Consider the following 7,615-nt stretch of genomic DNA (forward strand, 5'->3'; position numbering starts at 1 on the left):
AAGAGTGGAGTTAAAGTTTAGGTGGAGCCTGCAGGTGTCCTGTAAGTGTTCAGGTAGGTGACATTTCAAATACTTGTGACCATAAAGTAAGTGATGCCTCCAGGAAAAAGAAAGTTGTCTCCCAGCTACTGAGAGTAAGGTATGAAGGAACGAACAGGCGCTAAAGGTAAACTTCACTTGTCACTTGTGTTTAAGTTTGTTTGTATTTTAATTTATCTTGAACAGGAGCATACAAACTAGGTAGCTTTAGATCACAAATACTCAAAAAAATGGCATTAGGCACATGATTCAACTATTTCTAACCATAACTTTTGGCAATTCATTGTTTGGGCTCCATTCAGCTCTTATAATTTAAGAAACCTATTTGAAATAGTGAAATTCTGTACAATGGGATTCTTCTAAAGCCAAACTTAACAGTGGTAGACACAATGATCAAATAAATTAAAATGTAATCCTGTTTGTCAAACAGAGGATAACAATTTACAGACAAGAGAACATCTCAAGTCATGTGTCCTCAAGCTTGTTTACTTTTATCTCAGATTCTGCTGCCACGCAAACACACAGACATTTTTGCTATAAGTAGAAAGTTATTTTTTCTCTGCAGAGCTGTATTATTTTGAAGTCAGAGTTGATCTGCCACTCTTACCTGCAGTGTCAACAACCAGTTTCCTTAATATGTTAAAGAAGCACTCAGGATACAGTTCAATACTTGTAACTAGAGCTGGGTGATATGGACAAAATCAAATATCACAATATTTCTGACCAAGTAACTCAATATCTATATTGCAACAGTGTTGTAAGGATGACCATTGGTGCTTTCACCAAACGTCTATCCAATGAGATTTTGAATAAATACTCACATGGATATAATGAGTAAGTGGGTAAATGCAAATAATAGAACAGCTAGAAGAAAATTACTTTACTTTAATATAATGCAGCCTTCGAAACTAGAACATATTTGTAAAGATGATATCAAGTCTCTTATCACAATATCTATATAATGTCGATATATCGCCCAGCCCTACTTGACAGTGTAACACAGATGCAGAAGATAATAGTACCTTTTCAATCATTACTTGGAGGAATTGTTGGCACTGGTTCAAGTACTGCAGATGTTACTCCTTTAGATGAATATGCTGGGTGCCAAAGTATTCATTATCCATAATCAGGAGCATGTTGTGTCGAAGTCACTGCTTTTTTTTAACCTCATTTGAGAAAGCTAATGGTACAACTTACCAAACAACATTTAAAAGACTTCCTGAAAGGTTTACAGAAACTTTAACAAAGGCACAGTCATAAAATATAGTGAAATATGGGAACAATGAGCAGAGCAATGGCTGTTATGGGTGTGACGGTGTTAATTTGTTACCACGTGATTTGTCTGACAGTGACAGACCCAGCTGGAGGTTGCTCCCTGCTGCCAAGCGTTTCCACACCTGCCCACCGAGAGAAGCAGGAGGAGACACCATGATTGACCTGAGCCACCTGACGGAGGAGGAGCAGGGGGTTATAATGGCCGTGCTTAGGAGGGACGCTGACCTGAAGAAGGCAGAGGAGGAGAGAGTCAGGTAGACATATCTACATCTGTCAGTCCTGTTTTAGTGAAAAAATAAACCATGACAACCTAGAACAATATTTAAGGCATTGCTGTGGAGATTTTCATGTTTCAAACTTTACAGCATTCAGCTTGAGTTACTTTACATGAGCCAAAAAATGTTTTGCAACATTTAAACTAATGTCATGTCATTGAGCTAATGTCATTTTATTGATTCAATAAGCGCTCCCAAGTCCTTTCCATCGCCTGTTTTGTGAGAGGAGGCCTTTGTGGGACAGTAAACATACTGGTGAAAATGATGATAATAGTCTGGCCATAATAGAATAACACAATAACAGCTCGGCCGGATACAGACGCTGCCTCCATCGCTGGGAAGCCTCAACGTGAGAGTAGCAATTAGATTACAGCCAAGTTGCAGTCCACACGAGGAAAAGGATCATGCTGGTCTGACAGGACAGAAATAGAAACCCTCAGAGGCACAATGATGAGAGACACCTCACCTGTGAAGAGTCTGATGAACAGTTTAATTTGGCAAGTATTGTATCCCGATACTGCCTCTTTAGAGCTTCGAATTGAAGAAAATTAAAGTCAGCTGCTTCTAAGCTCTCCGTTGAAGCAATGGGAGGTGTCAAACATTCCTCACAGTGTATGTTCAGGGCATGTTAAGACAAACAAGTGCTCTCGTATCTTTTCTGACCTCTCCCATATGCAATGAAACAAAAGGAGAAACTTCTTCATCACCCCCATGGAGCCATGGTGCAACAGTACAGGTCAACTGCAGCAATAACAACAACAAAAAACAGACGTGCCCTCTTTGAAGATGTGCTACACTGTGCTACGCTCTCAAAAGTCAAGAATGCCATGAAACACTGTGCTTTTCATTGTGAGTTTAATGGAATTGGTGGGCAGACTTTTTTATCAGCAAGGAGGTTGAATGCTCGCTGTGTCTCGAGTGGTCTGGTGTAAAAGGATTAAGCCAACAGCCTGTAATAATGTGCTACCCCTTTTTCCACATGACCGCTGTGGTTTCAAGAGGAAAGATGGGTTGGATTGGTCATTTTCAGGCGAGGGGATTTTTTTTTTCTCTCTGTGATTCAATTTGAACTTGATAGAGATGTTTTGCAAATTCTTTCCTTTTAGTTAGACCATGTGCACTGTTATATAAGACTCATAATAAAGCAATAAAGAGTAGAAATAAAAAAATTACATGATGTACTGATGATAAACAATTTTAGAGTTCATAAAGTTTCTCGGTAGATTAAATGATAGGTTCAAGGATGGCTTTTTTCCTAAATGAATAGTAAGGTGCCCGTATGAACACTGACACATTTCTCCTGTTCATACTGACCATTAGAAGTTCCCTTTATAATGTGCTTACATTGTAAATGATGGGGGACAAAATCCACAGTCCTCCCACTGTGCAAAAGTGTATTTAAAAGTTTATTTGGAGCTAATATGAGGCTTCTTCAAATAAGTCAAATCATGTCAATATCTTTCAAAGTTTCTGTCTTTTTAACGCCAAAGTCCCTCTTTTTGTTACAATCCTCTTACTTCAGTACAACAGGGAAACAATGTCCATCAAGACACATTAATACACATAATTTAAGAGTTACAAGGACTGGATTTTGTCCCACATCACCTGCAATGTAAGCATGTTTGGAGGGGATCTTCTAATGGTCAGTATGAACAAAAGGAATGATTAAAGCAAGCAAAAATTAAATGTTCATATGGGCACATTACCACACTACAGAGTGAATTTTAAAATTAAAAAAATTAATAGATTTAAAGAAAAGTTTGACTCCTAAGAACTTCTCAGGTGTGATGTATCACAGTTTTGAGGCTCTGATATCCTTGATGGACTACACCATGTACATCCATTTAGCATTTAGTAATTTCCAACCTAAATGAAACTATGTCCGTTTGAGCAGAAATCCATTGATAGATTTCATTTGTGCACATGACTGAAACTACTTTAAATCACCCTAAGAGTTATTCTTCTTTATCTGCCTGCAGTGATGCTAAAACTGAATTAAAATGGTGTCAGATTCTCCATTCAGTTCAGCTTAATGTAAGCGCCTTTGTTTTTGTTCACTTAGAAGAGAGTATCTTTTTGTGTCTTCGTAGCCTCTAGGCTGGAGAGGTACAATATCCTGTGTGATTGTGATATACTGTTCATAACTTCAATTCAGTATGAAATGGCATTCATATTAACATATATCACAAAAGGACTATGGATGACTTTAAAGGGAAACCTCTTGACTTAATCCTTAGTCTCCTTTGTGTTTTTCACACTAGGAAACTAGAGACGCTACAGAACAGTGACTCACAACCAGACAGCCATCTGAAGTATTTGACCGGAGAGTGGTTTTATGAGGCCAAGTCTCGCAGACACATGGACAAGATCCACGGCTCAGAAATCATCCTTGCCTCAATGAAACAGAAGAAAGCTGGTGGTTTAGGTGTGTTCATGCTATATTATAATGCAGCTCCCATGATCTGTACATTACTCTGTGATTGATTCTCATAGCGCTGTGCTAACCTTGTGCTGTGTAAATGTTAGATTTAAACATTGGTTTTACCCCAAGCAAACATTGTATCATTACATGTAGACAATAGACATGTGTGGAATCACAAAAATCACTGTACAATAACTGATACAAAAGTATAACTTTCTGATTTCCCTTATTAAGATCTGCATAATGAACACTATGTGACTGAATCAAGGACTAATCTATGGAGTGCAGAGGTCACAAATAGGGCTAGGAAATAATACTGTTGTACCAAACTAGAAACTTTAATTCCATATTGTTGTGTTGACAAACTTGTGTTTAATCAGTTCATTTCAACTTTCTGCTGCAGAAGGATCTCTTAGAATTGAAAGATCCAAGACACCCAGCAGTCGAGGTTCAGATACCGTCGCTCCACCGAAACCTGCCAGATGTTTGGAGGCAGTACAGCCGCAGGAGACAAAGTACACTATCCATCTATCTATCTATCTATCTATCTATCTATCTATCTATCTATCTATCTATCTATCTATCTATCCATCTATCCATCTATCCATCTATCCATCTATCCATCTATCCATCTATCCATCTATCCATCTATCCATCTATCCATCTATCTATCCTTCACTTTCTTATTTTCATGCCCTTAAATAGCCTGACAGAGACATCCCACAGTGTTGACTCTCAGTTGTAAACAAGGAGATTTCTCAAGAGAATTCTCCAGATGTAGTCTGACTGGGCCATTAACATCATACATTTCCACACAGACTGTTTAATTTTACAGCTGTCTGCTTTTCTCAATTTTGGCCAAATTACATTAAATGACTCTTGATCAGTTTGAAATGTTGGTGCAACTTCACTCTCTCACTCTGTCTGTCTGTGTGTGCTGTCTTGTGACTCAACATGTGTCAACAAAGGCGGTGCTAGGGTACATGTCTGTTTCATAGCCCAGCAGCAGCTACCGGCTCACAGCACTGCAGGATGTGGTCTGAATAGGGCCAGTCTGACTTAAGAAGGAAATACAGACCAGTTTGGCAAAGTGTTTAACTCAATAGCGCTCTCAGCATAATCACTCCAAATGAGAAGTTGCTGTCAGTCTCAGGGTTGTTTCTGGGATTTTTCCACCAGTAACTCCTCAACTATGGTGTTTTTTTTAAAGTTATTTGACAATTATCGACACATTCTGAAAATCTATACATTTTAAAATGTTGCAATTTGGAAGCTGCTTTATTGTCTATTAGACTTAAACTTTGGGAAACAACACAACATGTACAGCTAAGTAACTTTGGGCCACAGCTGACACACATTTAACGTACTCTTTATAAGAGCACAGTCAATATTTGATTTGGCAAGGCTTTACTTTGTGCACAAGGTTACACATGTCTAACACACAGCACACTCAAGCTTGTTAGAGCCTAAAATCTTATGTAGCCTTTATTTTATTAACATGTATTTTAGATGCAAGTCAGAAAACTTGATACTGTTAAATAAACATTGTGAGTTTATCAAACAGGAGTTCCTCCAGTATTTAGTTTGGTTTGGTTGGTTAGACATCCCTCTCTTTGATATTAGTATTATTTACGAGTCAGCAAACCCCAGTCACGCACACTACAGTATATGTTTCAGCAAAACTCCCACTCACTGTTGAGGTACTTGGAGTTTTGTGATGGGCGGGTCATGTTCAAATACACATCATAAGTTGCATTGTTTTTATTTTTCCCACAGTAATGCGGAGAAAGAGAATCTGAACTCAGCAGTCTGCTCTCCAAGAACGGTAGGCATATGTGTTAGAAAACAAACTGTTTCAGTTTTTCTCTTTTTACAGCGATATCAGAGCTGTTCTAACTTTTTTTTTTTTTTTTTTTAAAGCCAAGGCACAACCCGTTCAACCGTGCTTCCCTCATTGTTGTGGAATCACCTGAAAATACAGAGGTGTCATCAAAGAGACGAGACCAGGAGTCCTCAGAGACAGGTGTGAATCAACATGTCAAGCAGACATACGCATCTGTAAGGCACATGATAGTGATAGTAGTGCAGTATAAGATCCGTGATGGCACAATGTCATCAGTGCATCAGACTGACCCTATCATGTTTTTCTGTTTCTGTCAGAGCCCGGACGTCCGCTGAAATATCACCCAGCTGGTGAAACCAATCAGACTTCAGGTGGCTCCATCACATCGGAGGGCTCCTCTGTAGGTTTTAGGCCTGTGCCCAAGAAGAGGACATTTCTCTCAAGACGAGCATGCAGCCAGTCAGAAAGCAATGGTTCAGACCCTCAGGTAGGGTCAATGGGGATCGTCCCTGCCCCAAGACGGAGCCTCCAGCGGGGATCTAGTGGAAGCTCAAACCAGTCCTACCTGAAGGGCCTAGATGAAGTGCCCCAGAAAGGTGCAGCTGCAGTTTCTAATCAAGTTTCTCAGTCTGCTCAGCCATCAAACTCTGCAGATGAAAACCCCTGGCAGCCACAAGTTTTGTCTAATTCTAGTCTGGAGAGAGACAGAAACCCATCCTCTATAACCAGAGACAGGTCATTGGAAAATACCTCTTACAACTCTTACCCAGTATCCTCAATTAAACTCCCTCATCCCTCTACTGCTACTCATGACGTGAGCAATTTTAGACCAGCCACGTACACCAGAGCCGACACATCAGTCGACAGAGAGATCCCACAGAAGAGTGAAGACAGAGACAAACAGACCCAAAGAGAACATGCAGTGGAGAACACTGTCACCCTACCCAACATCAGCATTCAGGATTCAGACTTCAGCAGCAGTGTGGGAACAGCAATGAGGCAGGAGGAGCTGAGTTTGACCCACAGCACTGTGGGTAAGTTCAGTAACAAGAAGTACCTCTCCTTAGTTAATTGTATGTTTTAGCCACAGTTTTAATGCCAACTGAGGCAGTGCTTCCTAATAATTTTGGCATATGGAGCCTGAAAATGAAGGAATGGCTACCTGTTTTGACTTGGAAGCAGTTCAACCTATAACAGTGATATTTTCAACTTCTTTCGTTTGAAGGCCTTAGGAGATGACAGTATGCAGTGTTTCACAAAAAACAAATATTAATATAAAATATATAAATATATTTGAGAAATTCAAAAAAGGAGTGACAAAATTGACAGATTTGTGTTCTCTCTTCTTCATTTAGTTATCTGGTGACTTTTATGTATAAATAAATGAATGAATGAATGAATGAGTTTGAATGTGAAAGGTCATTGCATTTAGGTAGGCACCCAATAAAAAAGGTCCCATAAATGTCAATACCTATTTAGGAAAAGCTACAATTGAATGAGATTAGTGAAAAAATACTTAATTCATTTTCTAGTTGAGAGATGAAGCAAACTTGCAGCAGGTGGTAGTTTCTTATTATATTCAGAAATGTATTTAATTCACTCTCCATACCTTTGTTTACAGATGCAGATCCTCCAATATCTTACAATCTCAACTTCATTGATAAGTCTGTACAGGAAGCACAGAAGAAATCAAACCAGACACATGTGTTCAAATTATCCACTCAGACTTGCAGCCCTGCTGGTGATGAGGAGGACTCCATT

Source organism: Scomber scombrus, chromosome 5 (genome assembly GCF_963691925.1).
Source record: "Scomber scombrus chromosome 5, fScoSco1.1, whole genome shotgun sequence".
NCBI lineage: Eukaryota > Metazoa > Chordata > Actinopteri > Scombriformes > Scombridae > Scomber > Scomber scombrus.